This window comes from Gymnoscopelus braueri, assembly GCF_963280865.1.
Source record: "Gymnoscopelus braueri genome assembly, chromosome: 17".
NCBI classification, from domain to species: Eukaryota; Metazoa; Chordata; class Actinopteri; order Myctophiformes; family Myctophidae; genus Gymnoscopelus; species Gymnoscopelus braueri.
In genome coordinates this window covers 6642476-6656774 of record NC_137617.1, presented here as the reverse complement: position 1 = coordinate 6656774, position 14299 = coordinate 6642476, and the positions used below count along the sequence as shown (strand labels likewise).

At 42.2% G+C, this 14299-nt stretch overlaps 1 protein-coding gene across 2 annotated transcripts in view; it reads left to right on the top strand.

Annotated features, from left to right (window-relative positions):
* Positions 1 to 1686: 1686 nt before the first annotated feature.
* The window catches only part of mapk8b (mitogen-activated protein kinase 8b), a 66812-nt gene continuing 54199 nt past the window's right edge, over positions 1687 to 14299 (top strand). For both annotated transcript variants that reach the window (XM_080454310.1, XM_080454311.1), the window contains exon 1: positions 1687 to 1912. The gene's annotated coding sequence lies outside the window, so the exon portion shown is untranslated. The remainder of the gene's footprint in view (positions 1913 to 14299) is intronic.

The window sequence follows — 14299 nt, the reverse complement described above, 5'->3', positions numbered from 1 at the left end:
ATTTTATTTGATCAAATCTCAGATTTTATGCAAACTAGTTTTAATTCATACATCTCCACGAGTTTACACACGGCACACGCCCATAATTCTGTTCAACCATAGAGATTTCTTGACTGAATATTGCATGGCATGCATTTTAATTTGTAATTGCACAGTGGTAGATATTTCTGTTTTTGTCAGAAGCATTTTGTTAACTACTTTTGAAAAGTATAGTTTGTTATTATTATTCATTTATTATTAATTATTATTATTATCATTATCATTATTATTATTATTATTATTATTATTATTATTATTATTATTATTATTATTATTATTATTGTTGTTATCTCTGAGAGAAAATGCTATTTTTCTAAACAAAAAGGCCGTTGTTGATTGTTCACAAAAAGAAATGACACATTTTGGACTAAAAATAAATTAATACCACCCTTGTCAGTGGTGGTCGCCGTGACAACAGCCCCGCCCCCGGCACAGCCAGCCAGCAAATCACCGCGCGGGACCCATAGAGGTAGGGCGGGACCACCCACCCACCGTCCCTCCGGGCCATGGGATCCATGGATTTGTGCTTCCGTCGTACGATGTCGTCACACTGGAAAAGAAATACCCGATCTACAAGCTCACAACGCGTAGCGTCCGCTACGCATTGTGAGCTTGCAGATTGGGTATTTGTGGGGCGCGAGACACCCTCGTACGACGAAGTATATATGAGACTGAGCGAGCAGTGTTGCCATGTCCGCTTATAAGCGAATTTGGGCTTGTTTTTCTGTAAAGTTGCTTGATTGGTGGTTGCGGTTTTTAGGGCTTGTTTCTAAAGTGCTTTTTTGGGCTTGCTTCCAATTGTTTTATTATTATTATTTAAACCAGTGGTTATCAAATATTTTCATGTCATGGACCCCCAATTTAATGTGTATTTGTCCATAAACCCCATCTGAAAATGTTTTGTGCCAGGGAGCCCCCTCAGCACTGTACCAGATTTGTGTTAGAATGTTTCAAAAATATTCAAATTATTCAAATTTTATTTCAAGATTTTTTAGCCAATGCAATGTTTAAAGTGCTCGTGTGACCATGCATGTGACCTATTTAGTCGCTTCTTTTGGGCTTGTTTTCCTAGACCTAGTTGCTTATTTCTCACGCAAAATCTGGCGGCACTGTGAGCGAGACGTCGGCAGTGTTGCCATGTCCGCTTATTATAAGCAACGTTGGGCTTGTTTTTCTGCAAAGTCGCTTGTAAATAATTGGTAGTTTGCGGGTTGTGAGTTTTTTGGGCTTGTTTCCTAATGTTGTTTAAACCAGTGGTTCTCAAACATTTTCATGTCAAGGACCCCCAAATTAATACGTATTTGTCTGCGCGGACCCCCGTCTAAAAATATGTTGTGCCAGGCAGGGACCCCCATAAAACATTTGTGTTCTTAAAATGTTTTTAAAATATATTTTTCCCCCACATTTTCTCAAGAATTATTTTTTAAAATAGCCAATGTATATGTTTAAAGGGCCAAGGGCTTGTTTTCACAGAGCTGGTTGCCTGTTTCTCTCACAAAACCTGGCAACTCTGGACGTCGGTATGAAATGGCAGTTTCTGCTGCCTGCCTGCCTGCTGGAAGCACTAAAGATTAACGCTGCTTTAATTTATAATAAAAAACACCACAACACACCGTGATGATGCACTGACGACCCGGGGACAGGACTCTAAACACTAATTAAAACATTAAAAAGACCCACAACTGGACTGGATCGGATCCTAGAGCTGTTGGAATTATAACAAATATATTATATATTATTGTGTTTTCTTTTTCCTCCGGACGGGACTGTGATTTTAATTCAAGGAAGAGGGGAAGGAAAGGGAAGAAGAAGAAGAAGATCAGTATCGGAATTATAACTGAAGAAGAAGAAGCAGCAGCAGGAGAGAAGGAGGGTGAGTGGTCATGTGTGTGTTGTTTGTTTGTGTATTTTTTAACGTTTGTTTGTTTGTTTATTAAGACGCGGTTGTTGTGTGTCAGGCGGCGCGTGCACGAGGGTCACGCGCCGCGACACTGTACAAGAAAAATATGTTATTGATTTGTAAAATGTAGGTGTTGTCGTTGTGTGTGTGTTTTTTTTAAATGACACACACGCACGCACACACAGCTGTCCCTGCTGCCTGCATACAAACAATGTTCGGCCTGCTGCTGCTACAGTCGCGCCGCGGTGTCGCTCGCCGACAACAACGCGGTGTTGTTGTTGTCGGCGGCGGCTCATTTGTAGATCTAATTGTGTTCTTGTTGGACATTTAAAGCGACAGCAGCAGTATTGTGCCCTGTGCTACAGCAAAACACACACACACACACACACACATACACATACAGTGGCTTCATGGTAGCAGCCAGGCTAGTACTGCTGTATAACCAGCACAGCACCCCGTGTTACGTCGGGATTGGTGACTTATAGAATTCCGTGACTCCCAGACTGGAGCTGTACTCTGTGAGCCAGTAGCTTTCCTCTATCTACCTCAGTGATGGATGATACTCACATGTTTTCAAAGTGTCAATACCGCCATGTAAGAATACTGTTGCAAATAAAAGTCCGGTGTTAAAAATATACTTGAGGAAAAGTGCAAAAGTATTTAAGTGCAAAATGTACTCTAGTACTAAAAGTAAAAGTACTCATTATGCAGAATGTCCCATTTCAAGTTTTCAAATTTTAAATAGGGCTGAAGTATGTATATAGTATATTTCTAATCTACAAAGTTACTAGTTACTAAAATGTTCAAATAATTGCTGTGGAGTAAAAAGTACAATATTTGTCTCCGAGATTGTAGTGGAGTAGAAGTAAAAGTATTGAAAATTGGAAATACTCCAGTAAAGTAAAAGTACCTAAAAATTGTACTTAAGTACAGTACTTGAGTAAATGTACTCAGTTACTTTCCACCACTGATGATAAATATATTTAACAAATTGGACATAACTGTTTTCATTGGAGTTTTCACATGTCATAATGCAGTGTAACTGTTAATGTGCATTGCAGCAGATTTAATGCTGACTGAATATTTCTCCAATACATGTCAATGAGTCCATTAGAGAGCCCCCCCCCTTTCTTTCAGTGTTTCACAACGTGAATTTAACTGGAAAACAGACCATTTCCCACCAATAAAGAAGTGCCACCAAAGTTATTCAGAGCATGTCACAACGTTGATAACGCTGCACATTAGCGACCCCTGGAGTCACACAATCCTATAGGTCACACGTTTCGTCGAAGAACGCCCTGCTACATCTTAGCAGAAACTAACCTTTATCATGTCTTTGTCAGCTGTGTGCTTGAAAGTGGCAACATTGGAGCTGTGTGTGTGTGTGTGAGAGAGAGAGACCACGGGGCGGGTGGTGTGTTGTTTGTGTTGGTGTGTGAGTGTGACCCAGCTGGTTGGTTGGAACAAGCAGGTATGTTGTTCTGTGAGGTGAATATTAATAGACAGGGTTTGACAGACACCATCACACGGCATGCAGTGTGTGTTGCAATTAAGGTTCCATCGCAATATTTTTCTATATGAAGACAAAAGACCTGTGATCTGATACTAAGCTGCATATTAGTCCACAATGGCACTAATACTAAAACACAAACATTGTCTTCATCAAACTGAAGACAGAGAAGACACACAGACAGACACACACACACACACACACACCTGTGCCGGTGTGTGTCTCTGACGTATTGCAGAATCTCATCGTCCATCGACCGTGATTTAATCTCAACCTTTTTTCATTTCAAGGACCACCGGTTTAATATGCATTAGTCCACGGACCTCCATTTGATAAAATCATTTTATCTCTTAAGACCCCGATCTTCACTGTATAATCCTCAGTGTTTAATTAACTCTGAGATTTGGCACGCTCTGAGTCCTCGGACCTGACGTTGAGAAACGGTGGTCTTCAAGAAAAGGTTTCAGTGACATTTATTCGGTGGTGTAGCCAGCCAGCCAGCCAGCCAGCCAGCCCCCCCACAGCGTGTGTTGCGTATCGCTTGCCCCTACACTTTCTGTAATGTGCTTGGCCTGGTGGTGGGGGCTTTATAAATCACCTGCCAAAAGACCAGCAGGAGTCCAAGAAGAACTCAACCATTCCTGCACCAAAAGGAAGTGGACAGACACACACACACACACACACACACACACACACACACACACACACACACACACACACACACACACACACACACACACACACACACACACACACACACACACACACACACACAAAGCTCTGGCTTCTTTCCGCGGTGTGTTCCTGTGTATCTCAATGCAGGGGTTGACTCTAAAGTAAAGGTCTTCTCAGAGGCACTTGCCGGGCCGTCGGGCAAGTATAGGTCATGTCCTACTTGCCGAAAGGTCACGTTCACTTGCCCCGAAAACCAAATCATCCATTATAAACGATAACAGGGAAAATGTATTTGAATTATCGTTCGTTTTAACACTATTTGATACATTGAGCAAGATGTATTTGAATTGTTTTGTCTTTCTACTCGCATGCTGAAGATCGTTTCCTTACTCAGCCGGTTTCAGTTGAAAAATATGAAAGTTTGAGTTCAATTCACATGAGGAATGAACAGTCAAGTCATGATACACAGATTTATAAATAGTAGTATATTTTATTTAAAGATCTTAAATATGAAACGAACATCACAGGGCATCATTGATGGCATGAATAATGAATGCTGTGTGTTTATATAGGATTGTGCTGAATCTACGTCGCTTGCCGACTACCAGTTTTTGTGGCACCAACATTGGCAGGGTTTGGGGTTCTATTCCCGCCCCGTGCGATCTAACTTATGTGACTGTAACATGCAGTACCGTATGGATACAAGCATCTATCAAATAACCAGCTCAGTGGCCTTGTGGTTAGAGTGTTCACCCTGAGACTAGATGGTTGTGGTTCGATCCCCAGCGGGGTCATACCAAAGAAAGACCTAATCCCTCCCTGCTTGGCACTCAGCATCAAGGGAGGGATTGGGGGTAAATCCCTGTGACATACTAGCATCATGTCCAGACAGTGTACTTGTTCATCAAGCTGCCTCATGCTACAGAGACGGGAGATAGCCCCCTGACATATGTGCCACATGGCTCGACAGGGCTATCTACCAAATAGCACACATGTTATTTCATTTGGTGTCATTTTAAATCTGTATGTGTTTTTGATACATGCCCAGGCCGAGCCCCAGATTTGTAAATGGTGGCCTAAAAATGGTCTGCAAATTTCTATAGCACCTTTTATCCAAAGCGCTTTCCATTGTGCGTTACATTCACCCCTTCACTCAAATTCACACCGATGGTGGAGGCAACCATGCAAGGTGGTACCAACTTGGGGGTTCAGTCAGTGTCAAGTTGCTCAAGGACACTTGGCTAAGTCCTGGGAGATAGAAGTTTAAAATGTTTTACTTCAGTGTCACCAATTACATTACAATTTCCAATAAATATGTATACATGAATATGTGCAAAGAAATAAATTAAACGGTGAGCAATATGCGGTCAACAAAATCTCTCCCAGTTCACCCTACCCCCACGGTCAAACCAGCCTTCAGGTGAGCAGGTGAGGAGTGAGGACCATTATTTGTAACCTGCTGGAGGCCACCCACAGAGACACTCCCACCATGCAAGGGCCAAACCAATATCCAATCCAGTGCACAACAGTCTTGATTTCGTCGACTAAAAGTATGACGAAAAACGTTCGTCGACTACCTTTTTTCACTGACGAAAACGAAATAAAAACGAAATAAAAACTAAGCTAAACTTAGATGTCTAAAACTAAGACCAAATATATTGACAATTTTGTCAACAAATAAAAACTAGACTAACATGTTAGTGAGGGACTAGTGGAGAAGAGATCCAGTAGAACTAAAAGACAAGTCATTTTATGTTTGGTTGCGCTCGGGTGTTGCGCTCTCGGGTGTTGTGAGTTTCATTAATTTCATTTAGCGCGACGCGTTGTGAGCTTGTAGATCGGCTATTTTCAGCAGGCAACCAAGTGTAAAATCAGCCATCACGACGCCATCAAGTCCCACCAAAATACATTTTAGTCGACTAAATCAATTGTAGATTTAGTCGACTATAATCTTATGATATTTAATCGACTAAAACTAGGCAAAAACTAAAACATTTCAGATGACAAACTAAATGGAATTTTATTCAAAAGACTATGACTAAAGCTAAATCAAAATTTGCTTTCAAAATCAACACTGGTGCACAAATACATAAACCCCATTTGGCTCCTACACCAGGAGAAGCCGAAAATGGAACCGAGAACCTTCTGGTTCCCAAACAGTCGCTCTTCCCCCTCGTCCCGAGCCACTATGCGGTCCCTTTAGTAGCATAGTGTGATGGAGGAAGCCCGCGCTACGTGTGTACGTTACATTTCTGAACAGTGGAATTGGGTTGACAGCTTGACACGCTTCGTTATACTGTGAGACGCTCAGCCCCGTTTTCACCGTCCTGCTGTGTGAACCTCGTAGCCAGTGTTGCCAAGTCTGCTTATTATAAGCGACTGGTTTTCCTGTAAAGTCGGTTGTAAATATTGGTGGTAGCATTTAATTGGGGTTGTTTTTAAAGTGTAGTTGCTTATTTGGGTTTGCTTCTTAAATGTTGTTTAACTTTAAACCAGTGGTTCTCTAACCTTTTCATGTCAATTTGTTCGCAGACCCCCACCTGAAAATAGTTTGTGCCAGGGACCCCTATACAAGATTTGTGTTGTTAAAATATTTCAAAAACATTCCAAATGTTTTTATTCTTTTTCAAGAAAATGGCAGATCTACATCTACAAGCTCACAATGCGTCAATGTTGTGAGCTAATTTAGCTATGTGTGTCTGTGCTCATGTGGCCTAGTCATAGACCTGGTTGCTTGTTTCTCTCGCAAAATCTGGCAACCCTGCTCGTAGCTGAGTTTCAGGGCCACGGTGATACAATAGCCTGCCTGGTCACTAATTGTCATCCATGTGTCATAGAACTTGAAGTATAATCCGTTGCTATGGTGACTCTTTTGATAGTTTAATGCATTTGTGAGTGAGTGGACCACAGACATCCACAGTAGAACTGCAGACCTGTCCTTCACAATACAACAATGTATTCATGACTCATGACGATAGAATCAACGCAACATAATAATAGGCATTATTAACCACTTATCTCACCGGCATACGGCGAAAATGGCAGATCTGCAAGCTCACGATGGTGACGCATAGTGTGAGCTTGTAGATGGGCTATTTTTGCAGAATGTTCGCCCCCTGGAATTATAGGGAGGGAGATTTTGATTAGGGTTCGGATCCCTTAGGATTTTAATGATTCTGGTTCCTTAACGATTCCCTGTTAACGGTCCGATTCCTTAACGGTTCCCGTTACCGATTCCTATAGGGGTTCCAAATGGATCCTTACAGATCTGTAACTCTAAAGGTCCTTACACACCGGGGCGATTTTTTTCATGCGAATAATACTTTAAAAAAAAAAAACTTCCACATCAGTTTTGCGGAGCGAAAAAAGCGTCTTTTAATTATTCGGAACAAGTCAGAATTTTGCGTATATTCGCATATTCGCCGGTGTGTAACCGCCTTAAGAGTGTACAAATGGAACCAAATTACGGGTCCGTTTGGTTCCATTTGTACACTCTTAGAGTTATGGTGGTCCTTAAAATTAAAACGTTTTAGAACCACCGGTATATTAATTGTATACCAGACGTGAAGTCCACACGCCAGTGTGATAAACCAGTTCCGGAAACTGTTACAAATATAGTTGGGATCCTCCGGTTCTGGATGCCAAACCTATCATTTAGGATTTGATTTTTTTTTGTATGTGGTGGTGGGGCTGAGCCACACTACTAATACATATAGGATTTGTTGGAGTTCTTTTAACAAAATGACATTTCAGCCTAAAGATCAGGACACTCTAATCCAGTCAGAATAATCTATGAGTACAATAGTAGAATGTCAATGTTCCCATTCCTATTAATGGCAACATCACACACACACACCACTAGTGGAAGAACAAGGGTCGTTGGCACTGGGCTCGCACATTATTCCTGCATTGGGGACTTATTGTTTCACTGCTTTTAGCCACTGACAGATTTATGATGCAGCACATTGCAGCTTTGTGTGTGTGTGTGTTTGTGTGACACTGTGTGTGTGTGTGTGTGTGTGTGTGTGTGTGTGTGTGTGTGTGCGTGTGTGCGTGCATGCAAGGGCTGTCACGATAGTGACATTTTACTTGACGATTAATTGTCACAAAAATGATTGCGATTAACAAGTTTAATTGTGTTTTTGGCATCAAACATATGGATCAAATATACATTTCTGTTTGGCTTTTAGGCTTTGTTAACAAAAGTTGCATTGTAGATCGGCTTTTTCCACTCTTTGTTTTAAATGTATGAACATTTTTCAACATGGAAGATAGTATGATGATTATGCAAAATAATTAACTCAAATAATTGCTATTAGGTGATTATGTAATAATTGTGACAGGCTTGTGTGTGTGTGTGTGTGTTTGTAATGCATGAGCCTTCGTGTGTACAGTCGTGCACATGGCAGGGACGTCTGGCCGTATGTGCACACAGATGTCCGTCTGTCCGTCCATGGCTGTGTTGCCTTGCTTGCGTAGGTACTGCATGTGTTATGGTTTGGTGTGTGTGTGCATCTGTTATTGAAACATTAGCAGGTTTCCACTTTCCACCTGAGACTGAGAGAGGGATTGTGGTGCATTTCCTGTTCCTGCCAACAGCCTCTTGTTTCCTGTTCCTGCCAACAGCCTGTGTACCACAGTGTCTCCTGTTGACAACACAGCGCTGGCAGTGAGCGAACTAAACCATTATCAACACAGTCAAAATATTACTGCTCACTACCTACAAGGCCCTCAACAAGCTCCCTGCTCCCTCTCTGACCTCCTTCACTACCTACGCCCCCTCCCGCTCCCTCAGGTCTGGTGATGCCAACCTCTAGGGCAGAGCTTCTCAAACCTTTTTGGCTCGGGGCACCCATTTAAAAAAACGTTTTCATCCACGGCACCCTTGGATTACATTGCTACTTTTTAGCACCTTACGTTTATGTCGTAATTACGGTACGTAAATATGTAAATCTTTCCCCCTAAGATACAGTATGTCAGGAGGAAACGATCTCAGATTGAAAGTAACTTTATAAGTTTAACCATTTGAACCCCATCATCCCTATTCTGGGGGGAACATTCATCAAAAACAACAGATCGCATTGTGAGCTTGTAGATCTGTTGTTTTTGGTGAAGAGATTTGGTGTAGATTGAATAAGAACCAAACTTAGGCTACGGTGCAAATCAGGTCCGTTTTACTAAGGCCCTGTTTAGACGACAACGCTCTCTCGAAAAAACTGCAAAATGAAATATCAGATGTGCCGTCCGTTTAGATGACAACTGTATTTTCGGGGGTTGAAACCGTAAAACAAAGTGAAAACCCCTTCCAGAGTGGAAATCTTTGAAAACCACCCTCAAAACCCACCTTTTTAGACTTGCATTCCCCACCTAATTCTAATCCCCCCTTTGCCTTTTAATGTTAATGTTTTGTTTGCATAGTTTTTAGCCTTTTTATCTAGCTATTTCTTAATGAAGTTGTTTTTGTTTTTATTTTGTAAAGCAACCGAGTACCTTGAAAAGCGCTATATAATTTGGAATGGATGTATTATGATGATGATGACGAAGCAAAGAGACTGAGCAGATCTAGAGCAAGGTGGAGGCGCAAGGGTGTGATTCGCCGCACCTAAAATCTGATAGAAACACTATATAACACTATAGAAACAAAATGAGAACTCATGCAATGGATTTGTTTTTGAACATGGTCCAGTGACAAACCAATCATTGAAAGATTAACACAGTATTCTAGACATACATTAGAAGACTCTTGTATGGTACAAGAGGACATGGCAAGACATTAAGGCCATGTACCGGCTACAGTGTAGACTACAGTGGACACTGACAGCAGTCAGCGGATCAACATCTAGTTTAGATACTGTCTATTTACACCTGACTTTAAATTGTCATCTCGTATATTGAATGTAGATTTTGCCACGTTCCTTACTTGCTGTTGTATTTGGAAGGCTATCGCTTAGGGATGGGTCAGAATAATCAAATATTTGAATAAACGTTTTTGAGGATAACATTTGTCGTTGAATATTCGTTAATAATAGCAATAGAATAATTGACTTTGATTTTGGTCAGTCATGCACATCCCTTCTAGCGCTACTGGGTGTCATGTTTTCATAAATTTAAAAGCAGACGCTACAAAGTCAAGTCAGATGATGCATGCACACATGAGGCAACAACTGAGGTGGAGGCAGGTCGATCAGACACATGGGGTGCATCCCAAGTCTCTTAAATTGCATCCACGTTTCCCTCACTTGTGTCTTTTCCTTGCTTCCTAATCTCTCCCACCAAGGATGCTTGTAGACTGCAAGGAACCCATTCGGGATAGAGGAAACAAGGACATAGGCCACTGTTTCTGGAGAAAAGTGTTAATGTTTAGGCCATGATCTGGCTGCAGGCAGTTCACTGTGTCACTCTAGCAGTGACAAAAGCTACAAAACGTGGTCAGCTACACTGTCGCCGAGTCGCTGTTGAAGTGTTGCGTTCGTTGACGTCATCAAGCGTGGATCCATGTGTGGGAGCAAGAAGCTAGAAAAATATAATACCGTTTTTATAATATAGTTTTATTAGTAGGACTTGTGTGGAGAGGGAAGGGGAGTGGAACTGGTGAAACAAACATTATTGGTTCGCACTTCTCCATGTCATTAGAGCGTTGAACAACGCTGAAACCAGCTCACCCTTTTTTGTAGGTTTTGTAGCTCATCCTATCCTATCCTGTCTATCATGTCCTATCCTATCCTAATTGTATCCTCGGATCCTGTTGACCAAATCTCTCCATCTCTCTCTGTCCTCGGCAGCTCTCATTGCCTCAGAGTTTCAAGTGAGTCCATTCTCCCATGTTATCATCCCACCTTTTCTTTTGCCTCCCTCGTCTCCTGCCACCATTGTACGGTGCCTTGCAGAATTAATGGCTTCCATTGACAATGGTTTGTAGCCTGTCACTACTAGTGTAAACGCACAGCACCAGGTAAACATCAAACCTGGCATCGGTCCAAACAAAATGCAATCTAAATAACATTTGTGGTCAAGCAAACAGTCTTATTATGTCTATCCTCTAACATAGCCTGTGTGAACAAGTAACCAACACACATCTGCACAGTGTTCTAGCATCTGTCAAAACGGTATATATGTGACAAGAAGTGATACAAGGAATGAGGAGTGCTGAGTCTGAAGAGCTGAGTTTTTCAGACTGCGGTGGAAAACGGGGAGGAGTGAGAGTGCAGTCCTGATACGGGGGGGGGGGGGGGCGTAGGAGGTCATTCAGCCAAGAGGGAGAAGAATCTAGGACACTTGTCTTGGCCACCAGGGTGGACTGGACCATCGGACATCCTGTGTTATCTCATGGATTAAAGTTCTCAGTCGCCACGACTGGTCATTTGGATTCCATAGAAGTCGGCATGTCTTCTATGAAAGCATGCCATGCACCGAAAATTGGCTATATACAAGCTTATACATAGCCTATTTTCGGTTATTCGTTATTTTAAGATTAAAGAGTATTTGTAGTGGTCAAACTAGCAATATAATGCATGTTCAATCTTCCAGAAAATCCTAATGATCTCAGATATTTCATGAAAGCAAAGGTTAACCCTCTGGCGTCTGGCATTTTGTTTAAAGCACAAAATGACTATCTACTACTACTTTTTAGTCAGGGCTGGTATAGCATCAATCTGCGATTTCTTCAACTGGTTGGCTGTATGGCTACCAAAACACCATTCTACACTTTGTGCTAATTATTTATCAAACAATTAGTGGGCTCCTTTCACGCTGTTTCACAAATATCATATTAGGACTTATTTTAATTTAGCTTAAATCCATGTGATCTAACATGGGTTGTAAGGGGTGGATCCTGCTGTTGATTGCCTTGTACAGTAGGTCATCACCAGTGGTTTGTATAGCGGCAGCAAACCCGAAGCTAGAGAGAGGAACACATAAGTTGGTGTGCCGTGTGGTGCTACGGCATTCTGGATCAGAGTAGTCAAGCCTGGAGATGGCTGAGGCCTGGATAAGGAGTAGGGATGGCATGCACTGATAGTGACATTTCTGGCGAATACCGATAACCAATTACAATGTCAACATAGCTGTTATGGTTGGAACACATGGATGCAGATGGATACGCAAACCTGCTGCTGAGCTGTTTCTCAGCTAACTACTACTGTCGACAATTTCTCTGTGAATTGTGAGCAAAAACCTGCTTACACACTCAGTGCAGTCCCTCCCTGGTGGGGTGCTGCATATAAATGCTGCATCATTTCACCAAGGATGTGCGTTTACAAGTGTGAGGTGTTTTTTTTCATTGAATACAGTACACCTGCAGCTGGTAATGGACAGATTGGGCTCTATGCACAACAGCCACATTGCAAAGAAACTGGGCCTCTTCCTTAATTCCTTCACAGGTCTTACCAGTTATACTAATTAAGGCTCTGTTCCATTTAGTGTAGCACAGTGGTTCTCAAACCTTTTTTTAAATTTCAAGGACCCCCATAACTCTGAGAGTGTACGACTGGAACCAAATGGACCCTTCCATTTGTACACTCTCAGAGTTACACACCCGTAAGGGGCCATTTGGAACCCCCTCAAGGAACCATGAGGGTCCCTGGACCACACTTTGAGACCCACTGGTGTAGCTGAGTGTTACCAGTGAGCCGACATGCACAATACTCAGCACCCTGACTGTTGTTTGACCAGAATAGAACAGAGACTTAATTAGTATAATTGGTAAGACCTGCGAAGGTAAGTAAGAAGGAAGCCCAATTTCCATCCAATATGGCTGCTGTGCAGAAAGGCTATTGTCCTGGAGAGGAGAGGAGACACTGATAAATGGAGGGATGGAAGTCCAGTGGAGGAGAGAGCAAAGAGATACACTGTAAGAGGGAAGTCTTGTAGGGGAGAGGAGAGGGGGTGGATATTACAGTAGTTATAGTAACGTGGGGGTCAGGCCATGGTCCAGAGAATGTCCAGCCATCATGACAGAGACACTCTCAGAGCTATGATCTACATTGGACTAATGATTTATCATATTTTATCCAACTCTTACTCATCTCTCTCTCTTTCTCTCCCCCTGTGCTCTGTCTTGTTAGGCTATCATGGATTACGGATGGTTATTATTATAAAATAAATATATATTTCATTCATTCTATTCCTGTAATTGTGTGTGCTTTGTGAGACTAAAAAGCAATTATGTAAAATACACAAATCCCCACAGGAGTGATGGCAAAAAATACAAAATAATATATTAAATGCTATCATATAAAATATGATACAGTTTAATATTTTGGACAACGGCGTGCATCTACATCATCCGGCTGGCCATCGATCTTATTATGTTGACAGCTGTCGTCATATGATCCTGAGTGTGGTTCAGACAGGGAGGCTGACGCAGGCAGCCACAGGAGATGTCTGTCTCTGGATCTGTGTTGTAACCTCAAAATTAAGCACAACTTCAATTTCTCTACAATTCCTCTTGGCAGTTAATTAAAGTTTGTCTTTTTAAGACAAATTGGGTCAACTGTTCATAAAATTATGTGTCAAACTTCCAAAACACCCACAATGGTGTTGTTCTGAGCCTCTAGATCCACATGTACCCCTGCTGGTTTGGGATACAACACGGTCTCTGTCTCAGCTTTCCTTCTGTTTTTCTCGCCGGCACTGTCTTCCTCTCAGGTTTCCTAATGTCTGTCTTCACTGGCTCCCTCTTAGCTTTCCTACTGTCTGTCTATCCTGCACTGTCACCCTCTCAGCTTTCCTACTGTCTGTCTCTCCTACACTGTCTCCCTCTCAGCTTTCCTACTGTCTGTCTCTCCTACACTGTCTACCTCTCAGCTTTCCTACTGTCTGTCTCTCCTACACTGTCTCCCTCTCAGCTTTCCTACTGTCTGTCTCTCCTACACTGTCTACCTCTCAGCTTTCCTATTGTCTGTCTCTCTTACACGGTCTCCCTCTCAGCTTTCCTACTGTCTGTCTCTCCTACACTGTCTCCCTCTCAGCTTTCCTACTGTCTGTCTCTCTTACACGGTCTCCCTCTCAGCTTTCCTACTGTCTGTCTCTCTTACACGGTCTCCCTCTCAGCTTTCCTACTGTCTGTCTCTCCTACACTGTCTCCCTCTCAGCTTTCCTACTGTCTGTCTCTCTTACACGGTCTCCCTCTGAGCTTTCCTACTGTCTGTCTCTCTTTCACGGTCTCCCTCTCAGCT